The following is a 15,434-nucleotide window of genomic DNA, read 5'->3' on the forward strand; positions in this document are numbered from 1 at the left end:
ATCGCCTCCTGGTAAGCAGGAGGCAGCTATGAGCTCCACAGCAGAGCTGCATAAATAGCTCCTCCCTCCCCCCCCAACCCAGTCATTTGACCGAAGTTAGGGAGAGAAAGGAAAAGCCAAGGAGCAGGTGACTGAAGTTTAACAAAAGAAAAACCCGTCTTAGAAAACAGGGTGGGCCGTAGACTCGTCATATCGTAGAAGAAAAAAAAATTTATCAGGTAAGCATAAATTTCCTTTTCTTTTACAAGACATGACAAGTCCACGGATTTCATCCTTACTTATGGGATACAATACCAAAGCTATAGGACACGGATGAAAGGGAGGGACAAGACAGGAACCTAAATGGAAGGCACCACTGCTTGTAGAACCTCCCAAAAACAGCCTCAAATGAGGCAAAAGTATCGAATTTGGAAAATTTGGAAAAAGTGTGACGAGACGACCAAGTTGCAGCCTTGCAAATTTGTTCAACAGAAGCATCATTTTTAAATGCCCATGAGGAAGCCACAGCCCTCTTAGAATGAGCCGTGATTCGTTCTGGAGGCTGCTGTCCAGCAGTCTCATATGTAACACGAATGATACTCTTCAACCAAAAACAAAGAGGTAGCCGTAGCTATCTGACCCCTACGTTTCCCAGCAAAAACCACAAATAATGAAGATGTTTGATCAAAATCCTTAGTTGCCTGCAAGTAGAACTTCAAGGCACGGACTTCGTCCAAATTATGTAACAGACGCTCCTTCTTAGAAGAAGGGTTAGGACACAAGGAAGGAACAACAATTTCCTGATTAATATTCTTGTTAGAAACAACCTTAGGAAGAAAACCAGGTTTGGTACGCACCACCACCTTATCAGTTTGTGTAACAAAATAGATAAAGCAGAAATCTGTCCCTTTAAGGAACTTGCTGATAACCCCTTCTCCAATCCTTCTTGGAGAAAGGACAAAATCCTAGGAATCCTAATTTTACTCCATGAGTAACCCTTGGATTCGCACCAATAAAGATATTTACGCCATATCTTATGGTAAATTCTTCTAGTAACAGGTTTACGTGCCTGAATCAAGGTATCAATGACCGAGTCAGAGAACCCTCGCTTAGATAAAATCAAGCGTTCAATCTCTCAAGCAGTCAACTGTAGAGAAATTAGATTCGGATGATGGAAGGGTCCCTGAATGAGAAGGTTCAGCCTCAATGGAATCTTCCACGGTGGCAGAGATGACATGTTCACCAGGTCGGCATACCAAGTCCTGCGAGGTCACGCAGGACCGATGAGAATCACTGAAGCCCTCTCCTGTTTGATCCGAGCAATCACCCATGGTAGGAGAGCAAACGGTGGAAACACATAGGCTAGGTTGAACGACAAGTACTGTGTTCAATGTCCTCCGTATTGACAGATTTCAAAGGCAAGCATGGTCAAGTCACTGATAAATAAAAAAAAATCAAAAAATCGGTGTAACGAAAAATAGTGTACTGTGTCTTTAAAACGTTTAAACATTAGTCCCCACAAATGGCCAAAAACAAATATCAATTAGGAGCGGACAGATATATACCCCGCACTCCCTACATGGGCCCTGCTTACACACCAGTCCCTGAAAAAACACAGTCACCTCTCAGCAGCTCTGCTGCGGCTCCTACCTGTCTCCGTGACCACCGTTACCCTCCAACAGCGAGCCTAGGACCGCTTGGAGATTGTTACACGCGGACCTAGGGGCTGCACTAGTACACTGCTTCCAAGTACTCGTATCACCTGAACTTAACTGAAGCGTAACTGCGAGAGCTAAGCGCACAAAATCAAGTACCGCCCATCGTGGGCGTAAACAAGCAACAAACCCGAGAAAAAGGAAATGTCAATCAAACGCCATGTAATTCACATTTACACAGTAAATCTCCCCAGCGTCAGCCAACCACAAATAAAATTATGCCCGTTATCGTACTCTAAGATAAGCACTATAATTCACCTCCCAGCGCTTCTGGCTAATGTAAAATGATGCCGGGCTGCCTGGAAATTTTTTTTTACAGTGTGTGGGTTGTCATCTGACTCTTTCTAATGACATCCAACATGCTAGCCTAGGAAGATCCCTATCAGAGCCTATAATCCCAAAGTGCAATAGTATAGTACAGCCATTTCTGAGAATATGCCTCAAAGCCCCAGAAATAAAAAAAGACTGCACTTACCTCCATGCTGAGGAACAGCATGAAAATACTCAGTGTCAAGAGGTCCACCACTCCCCCTGAGGTCCTGTGAAGAAAGAAAGGTCTTAGGAAAAGTTCACTAAAAGGATCCAGAAGCTGCCCGGTAGAAAAAAAAAAGTACACTCTGGCACCATTTAAAAATAAAAAAAAAACTTGATTGCAGAATCAAAACTAACACCTCACCCCTATCACTAACACAGGCAAAGAGAATGACTGGGCTGGGGGGGGAGGGAGGAGCTATTTATGCAGCTCTGCTGTGGAGCTCTTTGCCTCCTCCTGCTGACCAGGAGGAGATATCCCACTATGGACTACAACATGATTTTAGCAGTGACCAACTCACAAGCTTGTGCACTAGACTTATGATTTGTTTAGTAGAGTATTGTCTAATAAAATATAAAAAAACAACCTTTTCTAATACATGTACACCATAAGAAGCTACACTCCAGATGGAATTACAACTCACTATGTGCTGTTACTTAGGTTTCATGGTAATCACCGGTTATCTCAGGTACTGCATGAGCAGATTTTCTTGGCAACAGTAACCTGGGACTGTGGACAGCAGGATGAGTCCTCTACAGAGGTGTGGGGGAAAATTCCACCAGAACAAGACTTGTAACACAAACACCACCACAGGATGACACTGCTATCATGATCAAACAGCAATCCCAAGTAACCATACCTTATAACAGCACAGAGCCCAAGTCATACGGTGAGACATGGCAAAGCAGCTGTAACACTAAACTAAGCGGGTCCACCAGCAGTAATGTTAACCAATGATGTGGCCATGCACACCTCTGTCCAATTATTAAGGCATATAGGTTCCTCAAGCTTTTATAAATGTAATACAACTTAGATCGAATTGAAAGATGCTTTGGTCCAGGGGGTAATGTCAAAGCCAGGGAACATAGGGGCTGCAATCAGTCCTATTATAAATGTTTCTTTATGGCAAGTGGGACAGTTTATCACAGTTTGTCATGGAAAGTACGGCTCTTCCAAATGAGGGGAATGTGGCCCTATAGGTCAAATTACAGGAAAAGGAACTATTAATGTTTTTACTGAGAGGGTGTTGCTTTAACTGCTACTGCAGTTGATGGCTAATTGCATGGCAATCACATGTATTTCAGAGACAAGCAGCCTATTTAAATGGGCAAACCCCTCTTTCAAACAAGGGTCTCTTGCCACTCAAGATCCGAGGAAAGAAAGTACAGGCTCCAGATGGCCCCCATTTGCATTGATAACAAGTACATTTTCAACAGCATTTCCTGGTGGTGGCATCACACATCAAAAGGCATAAGGGGGGGGGGGTCTAGGAAGAGGGACCTTTGATAACTCATTCTGCAAGCCCAGGTGTTTTACATTACACTCAAGTCAAAATTAAAATTTCATTAATCAGATAGAGCACACAATTTTAAAAAAACTTTCCAGTTAACTTACATTATCTAAACATGCATAACCTTTTTATATACACATTTTCTAAGGAACCATCTTCTACTGAGCATGTGCAAGATTCACAGAATATACATATATGCATTTTTTGATTTGCTTATGGGTGTCAAATCATGCAGTGAGAGGGAAAATAGAACTAGCCTTAACATTTGTCAGAAAGATCTAATTTAAAATTCAGTGTTTTTGCATTTTTTTAATGTATTTATGGGATTATGCTATTCTACTATGTTTAGTGGTAACGGATGACAGACATACACACTATCACTATCTCACTAAGCAGCTGCAGCATTTCAATGCTCCACATTCATCCATGCAGAGTAAGTGCTATCATTGGAACAGTGATAACTTACTGTAAGCATTTGCTAATAAAGGTGCATTACAATCATGCCTATGTTTAAAATTAAAGGCATGCGCACATTTGAATACTGATAAGCCCCTTTAACAGTGACTGGGTTATCAACTTTTTGAATATATATATATATATATATATATATATACACACACACACATATATATATATACACACACACTGTATATATCTTGCAATCAGATTTTAGCTCAGGTGCACGTACGCTTGAGGGTCCTGCAACAAGTTCTCGCTGGCTGATGAGATAAAAACAATTCCTTTATTAATTCCAATAATATGGTAAAAAAGACCAGGAGGGTCTACAGCAGATATGGGTTTAAAACACACTCAGCAGTGAGCATTGAATGCTGACATGTTTCGGCCAAGAGGCCGTAATCGTAGCTGATCAATGCTCCTGCTGTGAAATAATTTAAGAGCAGTGCCCACTTATTATTGGTCACCAATGGACCAATCCGCTAACCTAATTCGGAGGTGTGTATTAGTGTGGCTTTATGAAGCATTTAACCCATTAGTCACCCTATTGAGTGTATCACTAAACTTTTCTAATTAAATTATGCCAAGGGATAAATTATAAAGATATTTAAAACCTATATTGTGTAACAGTATATAAAAGACATACAATAAATTATGAGTTCAATTGCCCCCAAAGGTTGATCTATTTTATACCTATAGTTGTAGTAGCTCATTTATTATGAGGATCCTTATCTTCACACAGTCCTTAAAAATGGATGTGGTGTGTGTATATATGTGTGGGCATAGAACATGTCAATGATATTGCATATAGGTAGATGGAGATAAATAACAGTGGTCATAAGGTATCTCAATATAAATATAGCTCAAATTGATATATGATGGTTATATGAAAATGTAATACTATATTTTGTTAGGATTTTGTCTGAACCAAAAAGGTTTACCATGTAGATTAAATATTAAAGTGGGGGTAGTTAAACTTGGCTTGCATGTTATAAGGTATAAAAATATAATCTATCAACACTGATGTATTGATAGATTATATAAGGAGCCCACTTTCTGTTAAAAAGCCATTATAGTAAAAATAATTTTTACATGAATACTGCTCAGAACCAGAATTTTACCCCAGACTCATAACTTTTTTTGGTTATTCGCCAAAGAGCATGCAATTTTAAGACTATCGATCCTGCACTACTGTGCGTTTAACCCTGTAAAAATACCACTCAGCGTGACTCATATGTAGAACTAGCATTGCTGATAAATTAGACTGCTTTTCCACTCTGGACCAGCAGTGCACAGCAAGCCCAGAGCAGTATTTCTACAGGATTAAACACACAATAGTCCTGGGTCAATAGTATTAAAACAGCATGTTCAGCTTAGAGCATTGTAGGTTTTGTTTTTTCATTTCTTTTACTATAATGGCCCTTTAAAATGAAGGTAAACTTTCATGAATGAAAGCCCATTTTTTTTTTAAATACTATTAAAAACAGGGGCACTTTCATTCATCAAAGTTTACAAAGCAGCCGTTTTGATTAAAAACTTACCTCTCTTCTTTGCACAGCCAGAGCAGCTTCCCCCTGCTGGAAGTTCTCTCTTCACACGTCATCAATGACTAATCCGGCTTCCTCCAATCACGGCATGGCCTCAAGCAATGACTACCCTGGGGGGAAAGCCGTGATTGTAGGAAGCCGGATTAGTCATTGCTGACGTGTGAAGAGAGGAAATCCAGGTGGGGGAAGCTGCTCTGGCTGTGAAAAGAAAAAAAGTTTTTAATCAAAACGGCTGCTTTGTAAACTTTGATGAATGAAAGTGCCCCTGTTTTTTTTTTGTTTTGTTTTTAAAAATTTTCTTTTATTGAAAGTAAAATTGCATACAAAATTAAACAATCAAACAAACAAAACAGGTTACAATAATACTATTGTCTCACAGTAAGGGAATAGTTAACATTGAGATGGACAAAATTGTGTCAGTAATTATCCCTACAGTTATCTATATTTATTTAATAAAAAGGAAAGGAACAAAAATGTTCCTATTCCACATATTGCTTAATAGTATGCAGGTCTTAACTAAACACCATTTACTCCTTCTGAACACTGTTTAAGTAAAAATTTGCATAAAAGTATACATTCTGAGTATCTCACAGCCTATGAGCTAATGTGTCCGCTCTGCCGTATCAGATTACAATATTCTTCCCAAATAAAATTGATCCCAAGGAAATCATTCAATCTCTTTGTGTTAGTGTATTGGTATTTTTCCATTGCTAATGTACTAGTGACTAGGGTCCGCCATTCTCTAACCGAAGGGACTTCCACTTCCTTGGGATGAGTCGCCTAGCACAATTTAATAAAATAATCAGTAAGTAGCCTTTGTCTGAGTTTACATTTAATTTTGGGTAAGTCATTAAATAAAAATATGGTAGGTTCTAGGGGGAGGTCAATATTAATTACTTGCTTAATTACCAGCTGTATTTCCCTCCAGTATTGGTTGATATTGAGTGCCCCTGTTTTTAATAGTATTTTTAAAAAAAACGGGCTTTCATTCATCAAAGTTTATTAACAGTCAAATATAAACAGTGTTAATGTGGCAAAGCAGCAGTGCATTGTTTGACGACTCTCTAAGGGATTCTTCCAACCGCGCCCCCTAGCCTTTCCCGTGCTGTAAAGTTGTGACTTCTGAATGTAGGACGTTCTTGTGCGCAATGAACCTTTTTATTACATTTTGACCTTTTAATTATGTGATGTTAGACCAAGAGCAAAGAAAAATCTATTTGAGATATTTTTTTAAAAGAAAAATAAAGTTTCATTTGATCTCTGCAGCGAATTCGCAATGCAGTTTTTAACTGCTGAAATAAATTATAAAACAAAAAATGCTTTATTTTACAATTAATAAACACTTTGCAATTGAGTGTAATTGCTTAAATTAAAAACCAGAAAGTGAGAGTTCTGTCTGGGTTTTTTTTTTTTTCCAAGCCCCAAATAAATGGGACCTGGATACCCCAAAGTTTATTTTCATGAGCCAGATAAAGAATACAATTTGAATTAATGCTAAGAGCGGTAGGAAGGGGGAAAGAGAGGTAGGGGAGGCCTTGAGTGGAGAGGGGTAAGGGAGGAAGCTACACTTCAGAAATTTTATTAAATAAAAACTAAAAAAAAAAATATATAGAAACTGGGTACTTACAGACAGCTTCATTACTTAGAGGGGGGTGAGTTAGAGAGCTTTTTGGGAGGGATCAGGGAAGGTAAGGGGGTAACCATACACTGAAGAAAGTGATTAAAAAATGTCTAAAACAGGGGTGAGCAGTGGGACGTGAGGGAGGAAAGAGCTGTTTGAGAGGGATCAGGGGGAAGTGCCAAGGGTAATCTATACACTAAAGCTAAAATTAACCTTAAAAGCTACCAGATTAACCCCCTTCACTGCTGGGAATAATAAAAGTGTGGTGCACGGCTGCAATTAGCGGCCTTCTAATTATCAAAAAGCAATGGAAAAGCCATGTCTGCCATTTCTGAACAAAGGGGATCCCAGACCAGTAAAAACAGATTTGCATGATCAACAAATGCATAAAAAATGCAATAGCACTTAGTCTAAACTGCAAATGAGTAGATTTTATGCTGACAAATTTCATTCAAAGTTATGCATATATCCACTCCTCCTGTATCATGTGACAGCTATCAGCCAATCACAAATGCATATAACTATATTCTATCAACTCTTGCACATGCTCAATAGGAGCTGGTGACTCAATGTGTAAAAAAAAAAAAAAAAAAGACCATGGGCATTTTGTCAATGGAAGTAAATTGGAAAGTAGTTTAAAATTGCATGCTGGGGGGGGCGGAGCTAACTGCTGAACAGAGCGGTCATACTAATCCAGAGCTCCTCTTAAAAGTTCTATAAACGAGCCAAAAATCTAATTATCTGGGCTCAAAAAAAAAAGCTAAATGTTTTTGATAAAAGGTCAGGAGACCTATAGGACGCCTGAGAAAGCACCGACAACTTTGTAAGGCGCTTTACGGAACTCAACTCCTGTACACTTCCAGAGAGGCGGTAGGAAAGACCGCGGCTGCGGCCTAGCACGGGAGACACACGCACCTAACCAGATAGGATCCGGACAGCCAACTTCCCCCGGTTGGTTAGATAAGCACATCCGGAGGAGCGTTCGGAAGTTGGGGCCTGCAGTTATCAGAGGCTGACAGGTGGTGCATGGCCACAGCGGTGGAGACTAGAGTGGGTTGTCATAGGCCTGGCCTAGCAAAGACCACATTGAAGCTGCAATATTGGGCCCCTGTGACGCATCAACATAAAAACCTAGTGGTCATTGTTAACCCCACATATCAGAAGAGCACTAAGTGAGGGCATATAAATACGAACTGTTCTTGAGCCCATTTTTATTCTCATCTATATTGCCCTGAGGACTTTACTGTATAATTGTGCAAATCCTTTCCCTCCTTCCTGCCTTAAAGGGACACTGTAACCAAAAAATTTCTTTCGTGATTCAGATTGAGCATGAAATTTTAAGCAACTTTCTAATTTACTCCTATTATCAAATTTTCTTCATTCTCTTGGTATCTTTATTTGAAATGCAAAAATGTAAGTTTAGATGCCGGCCCATTTTTGGTGAACAACCTGGGTTGTCCTTGCTGATTGGTGGATAAATTCATCCACCAATAAAAAAGTGCTGTCCAGAGTACTGAAACAAAAAAAAAGCTTAGATTCCTTCTTTTTCAAATAATGATAGCAAGAGAACGAAGAAAAATTGAAAATAGGAGTAAATTAGAAAGTTGCTTAAAATTGCATGCTCTTTCTGAATTACAAAAGAAAAAAATTGGGTCCAGTGTCCCTTTAAATAAAACAAAACACTGCAGAGGAGTTGACTGACATTAGTCTCACCATACCTTACTGGTATTAACACTTCAGAGATTAAGAGCAATTATATTGGAGCCCTACAACGTACAATTACAAGACCATCTTTACCTAAGACTGCAGGAGAACTACAACAGCAGAGCAGTAAGGGGAGGGGTTTTTTAAGGCCTAAGAGCTTGGTGGGAAAAGAAGCCTTATATTCACATATAAGGCCCGCACCCTTAGGCGCAATTCAGCTACAACATAAATAACTGAGCCATCTGTATGGCAACACACACTGCAACAAAGGTTACAGCCTAGCAGACAAGCAGTTTATGTAGTTGTAATATAAAAGACACACAGTTCCCTTTTTTATTCAACCCAAATAAGAAACCACCATTTCTCCTTGGCCTAAAGAGGCAGCTTGATTGGCTGCGATTTGGGAATCATCTCAGGAGTTTTATTAAAGGGGCTACAGTCTCAAGACAAGGTTACTGCCCATCATCTCCAGGAAGAATTTGAAATTTCTCCTAGACCACGAGTGCCCTCCATGGCTTTCATAATGGGTGAACAATAAAAAGGGAGTCGTGGGAGGCGGCGAGCTGACAGCTACTTCCCGGCAGCTAATGAGGAGTGATGCTATAATGCTGAATAAGGTCATATAACTAGATACACCGCCTCTACATTCCTGCCCCTGAGCTCTCTACATGACTACAGCTAATTTTTGTTTCACTATACAATTTAAAATACTTAGGTCAACAGAGTAAAGATGAAGAACAAAACACAAACAGTCAAGGAGTGTCTTTCTAAATCTCAACTTAAGCAAAAACACCTAGACAAAGGCTCGACAATTTCGTGAAGTAGTATGGATACTAGCATATCAGAAACACACACACCGTCCATTACAGACATCCAAAATAAAGAACTTTTACCCAGATTAAAACATTATTCCAAGAGGAACTGAAATCTGCGCTGTCTGACCTAAGACAGGATATCAAAGACATTGGCAGTCGCACAGCAGAACTTGAAGAAAGAACAGATGATATTGCTGAAGAAATTCCTCGCATACAGAAATCTGTCAGAACACGAAGAATATATTTAGAAACTTGAGGAACAAATTGAAGATCTCGAAAATAGATCTCTCAGATCCAACCTCCGAATTAGAAATTTGCAAGAGACAATGCTAACTCTTTTTCACCAGCTCGTTCCTGACACAGAACCGGACAAGTTCCTGATAGATAGAATACACAGAGCCTTAACCAAACCCCAACAATCTTCCACAAGAGACATTGTCCTCAAACTCCATTATTTTCATATTAAAGAGCTCATCCTTAAAGTGGCTAGACAACAGCAAACTATTGATTTTGTGGGTCACTCAATACAAATTTTTGCAGACATTGCCCCAACCACGCTAAGAAAGCATAGGGAACTCAAACCCATAACGGACCTCACAAAAGCCCAAATAAAATACAGGTGGTATTTCCTATTTGCTGCACTGCTATTCCTCTGGACACATTACAAATTGCCATGTATATATATTTATATCATGATGTATATTTAGATTACTGCTATGCTTTTATCATTGCTATGTCATTTCTTTCTTCTTTGTGCTTGCAGCAAGTTATGTCCCTGACTTTGGGCTCCATGTACTAAGAGGCGGGCGGACAGCTTCTTAACTCGCGAAGCTCTCCGCCCGCCTCCGCTACACACGGGCAGCGGATCTAATGATCTGCTTGCCCGTATGTATCATTACACACTCAGTGGAGTGTGTAATGCCCGCCCCTTCAGTCGCGCGACTGAAGGGGCTGTCAATCACCGAGAGCGAGCAAGCTCTCTGTGATTTTGCTTCGCCACCTAAGAGGTGGCGTAGGGTGTAGGAAGCAGCGGTCTAATGACCGCTGCTTCTTACATTGCGGGAAGCAGGCTCGCATATGCGAACCTGCCCCGCAAAGGCTCCGGAGCAGCTTTCGCTGCTTCGTACATGGAGCCCATTGTCTTGTAATTTGTACTTTTTAATGTTATATGTTCACTTAGATTGATGTGGATGTTCTGGGATAGATTGGGTACATTGTATCTGATACTAATTAACTTGTATCTGTGTGTGTATGTATTTTGGTGTAAACAGTGTATGGTTGCCTTGACAACCGTTTTTGGCGCAATTTCTGTTCACTGGGGGGAGGTCTTAGAGGGTATAAATGTTTGCTCGTCACATTTTATTGTTGGTTTGATGAAGGGGAGCTGTCCCCGAAAACGACACGTAAACAAAAGCTTCTATTGCTTATCTTTAAAGCAGAGCTTTCCAAACTTTTCATGTTGGTGACACACTTTTTAAACCTACATAATTTTGCGACACAGTAATTCAGCTGTACTAGCAAAAAGGAGGTTAAACTACCTTGTTTTAAGAGATACGGACACATACATAAATTATATACAGGTATACCTCACTTTACAGCGCTTCACTTTACAGCAATTCGCTAATACAGCGCTTTGTGGAGCTGAAGTTCATCCTCCAAGCATTATGAAATAGTGCTGTAATCATTGTGAGTTTGCGAGAAAAGTGACTGGCACTATTTTGTTATGCGTAGTTCACTCTGTTTACAGCTTTACAGTGCAATCTGTGTCTCAGTGCTATAGTTTGGCAAATTTTACTACAGTAATTGTCACTATTTTACAAGTACAGTATTTATTGAATACTGTGCTGTGCTAGTGTTAAACGAAACTTAGCCCTATTGCACCCCTAATATATGCTAGTTCAAACATGTTTTCAAGTTTTTAAACACACTGGCAAGTGGAAAGAAAGCTAAAACTGTCTTGTTTCACTTTTAGGCGGTTTTCACTTTACAGCGGGGCTCCGGTCCCTAACCCGCTGTATGAGCGGGGTATACCTGTAATAGCGAAATGTATTTACAAGTAACAGTAAGTATGTGCAAGAATTAAAAAAAGTTTTATATCACCAATAGCTACTTATTATTTTAATGAGCTGTAGGAGGTTGATGGGATGAACACAGTTTCTGAATATTTGGTGGAATATTAGATAAAGACACTCATATTTTATCATCAAGCATTTTTAAGCTTCCACTTCCTATCCATATATCAAGAGCAGCAATGCACTAGTGGGAGCTAGCTGCAAAAAAAACCACTGACTTCTGACTTCAGCTCAGCGTTTAAGCTGCCACCCTCAGAGCTCTGAAAGTTGCACTGGCTACTGCCCATGCTGCAAACACACTGCTGTCCCACTCACTTACTACACATGCAGTTACGAGCCGATTGAGGAGACTACACGTGCAGTCAGGAGCCAATGTGCCACCAAAGCGAATAGTTTCAGTTCCCACTGAGCTGCGCCAATAGGTTAAGATGATCTGTGACCCACTAGATATCAATCACGAGTCAACCATGTGATATGCGTAGCATGCAGGCGGAAAGTCGGAAACCCAAAAAATTTTTTTACTTTTTTTTCTAAATTAAAAATAAAATTTGCTGAAGCAGGGACACACCAACACACTGCTGCCGACACACTAATGTGTCACGACACACAGTTTGGAAAGCACTGCCTTAAAGGGACACTAAACCCAATTTTTTTCTTTCATGATTCAGATAGAGCATGCAATTTTAAGCAACTTTTTAATTTACTCCTATTAATTTTTCTTGCTTGCTTATTGGTGGGTAAATAAGCAAGTGCTATCCATGGTGCTGAACCAAAAAATGGGCTGGGTGCTAAGATTTACATTCCTGCTTTTTTATTATTATTATTATCGGTTATTTGTAGAGCGCCAACAGATTCCGCAGCGCTAATATAATATAATTTTAAAATAAGATAGCAAGAGAACGAAGAAAAATTGATAATAGGAGTAAATTAGAAAGTTGCTTAAAATTTCATGCTCTATCTGAATCATGAAAGAAAAAAAAATTGGGTTCAGTGTCCCTTTAAGTCCAGCGAGTGCCGTCTTCTATTACACACACAATATATATATATATATATATATATATATATATATATATATATATATATATATATACTGCTCCTATAACCAATGTTTAGCTTAAAATACATTGAAAAACCTCAACTTAATTGGCAGAACAGATAATAGAGAGAGGGGGAAAATATATATAAACACAACACATATTTACTAAATGTATTATACACTAGGAGGTAAGCCTGCCCAGAGGGCAGTCTATGTTTAAAAACTACAACCCCCCAAGCTAAAGTTACAAAAAAAAAAAAAAAGTATCCAAAATAAAAGTTTAAACCTAAACTAATACCCCTATAAAAATAAAAAACACACCCTAATCTAATACTAACTACCAATCTGTTTTCAGATGTATCGATCCTCTGGCGGTGGTCCTCAGCGGCGTAGGGGTTCTTCATGCGATCGTCCATCGCACACTGAAGATTAAATGCAAGGTACCCCATATTTATTGGGGTACCTTGCATTCCTATTGGCTGACATTTTCACATCAGCCAATAGGATGAGAGCAAGTGAAATCTTATTGGCTGGTGAACAGCCAATAGAATGAGTGTAAGAAATCTTATTGGCCTAAGCTAAGATTTTCACTTTGCTTATGCTGCATCCCGGTGGATTCCGAAAATGGCAGGGTGGTTAAAGAATCCATTTGCGGTGGATTCTTTCACCACCCTGCCAGGTGAATTATTTTGGCTGCGCGCGCAGCCAACATTCTGTTGGCTGTCTCTATTCCTTTTTAGGATGCGTGCGTAACTGGCGACATTACAAACACGATTATAGTATAGATTAGTGTCAAACACCAAGCTCAAGATTGACAATAGACAGTCCAAATTCTACTTTGCTGCACGTTTCATTTTTACTCATTTGCGTTGTCCTCATATACTTTCCTGAAGACTATACCTAGGTAGGCTTAGAAGCAAAAGTGCACTGCTGGGAGCCAGGTGGTGGCTGCACATATTTCCCTCTTGTCATTGGCTCACCAGATGTGCTCAGCTAACTCTAAGTAGTGCATTGATGCCCTTGCGCTTCAAAGAAAAAAGAATTAAACAAATTAAACCGGAAACTTGTTTAAAAAATGCATGCTCTGTCAGAAAAAGGAAAATTTAATTTTTACTTTACTGTCCCTTTCAAAACCTTAAAGGGTCATGAAACCCAAAATATTTATTTCATGATTCAGATAGAGAATGCAATTTTAAACAACATTTCAATTTACTTCTATTATCTAATTTGCTTCATTCTTTAGGTATCCCTTGTTGAAGAAATAGCAATGCACATGGGCGAGCCAATAACAAGAGGCATCTATGTGCAGTCACCAATCAGCAGATACTGAACATATCTAGATATGCTTTTCAACCAAGTATATCATGAGAATGAAGCAAATTAGATAACAGAAGTAAATTAGAAAACTTTAAAATAGCATGCTCTTTCTAAAGCATGAAAGAAAGTTTTGGGCTAGAATGTCCCTTTAATAAACCCTCCAATTTAGTAATGCAGGGGGGGGGGACAAAAGCTGAGTAATTTTGAACTTTAGCTGCAGTACCCAAAAAATTACAGTAATCCTAACTATATATAAGAAACGTTTTTTAGAACATGTCTATAGCCCAATGCAAAATAAAAAGTTTGTGTTTCATTCTGTATTACTTGCATACATTTAGCTACTGTCGGCTTATAAAATATCCAACTATAATGAATTAATTGTTCCAACAGAGAACACAGACTTCAATGTTTGCACACAACGGACGCTCTGAGTTTCCCATACAAATCAGGACGATCAATACCCAAGATACTCCATTCTTGTAAATGTTTGTATTAACCTAAAACAACCTGTATGTAAAAAATGCAAAGCCCTGTGTTCAAAAATATATAATGAATCAATCATATGATACGGTAATAATAAACAAAAACCCGGGAAACGCGTTACAGCAACAAAGAAAGCGCACGAGGTCGGAATATAAAGTGCCCAACCTACAGAATGATTGAACCAAGGTAACTACACATTTTAAGTCATAGTCGCGAAAAATAAGAAGCGCTGTGAAACTCTTTACCTATTTTTATGTAGGCCAGGTTGAGCAACGGCCTTTCCTGTACGGCTGGGCCTCTCTAGCGTATACGCAAGCGGTAGGAGTTTTCACTAAAGCCACTGGATACACCCGAGGCCTGAACCGGCTACAGCGCCACGCGGTATTTCGATCTAATCCCTTTAGCAATAGCGATAGACGCTTACCCTTGATAGTACCCTGCACTGGTCAGTTGGATGAGCGGCTCGGTTCGTGGCCCGGTCCGTACGTTCCCAGCGCAGCAAACGGCTTCTGTCGTCACACGAGGAAAAAAAAAAAAAAAAATGAAAACCAACATGGCCGAATCTTCCGGCGCCGGCGCGGACCCAGAATAGCAAACCCCGCCTCTCTCGAGCTTTGATTGGTTATTGATGTCAAAAAAGTGATTGTAGTTGGTCTATCTATATGTTTATCACCGTATTGATGAGAAGCGCCATTTCTGGCTGCCAATACTATAGGAGTTGAACTAGTGAGCCACTAGAATGGCTGTGTCCTTGTATAGAAGTGCCATTTAAACGCTATGCATTTAAACACACAATATTAGTTTATATTTGGCAAATTTGCAGGTATAATATTAACACCACAAAATTGTAGACAAAAGGACAGTCA

At 39.5% G+C, this 15,434-nt stretch overlaps 1 protein-coding gene across 2 annotated transcripts in view; it reads right to left on the reverse strand.

The window, feature by feature from the left end:
• Window positions 1-15,110, reverse strand: part of ELAVL1 (ELAV like RNA binding protein 1) — a 47,619-nt gene extending 32,509 nt beyond the window's left edge. For both annotated transcript variants that reach the window (XM_053702985.1, XM_053702984.1), the window contains exon 1: window positions 14,993-15,110. The gene's annotated coding sequence lies outside the window, so the exon portion shown is untranslated. The remainder of the gene's footprint in view (window positions 1-14,992) is intronic.
• Window positions 15,111-15,434: the final 324 nt, after the last annotated feature.

The sequence above is a fragment of the Bombina bombina genome, chromosome 2, assembly GCF_027579735.1.
Source record: "Bombina bombina isolate aBomBom1 chromosome 2, aBomBom1.pri, whole genome shotgun sequence".
NCBI lineage: Eukaryota > Metazoa > Chordata > Amphibia > Anura > Bombinatoridae > Bombina > Bombina bombina.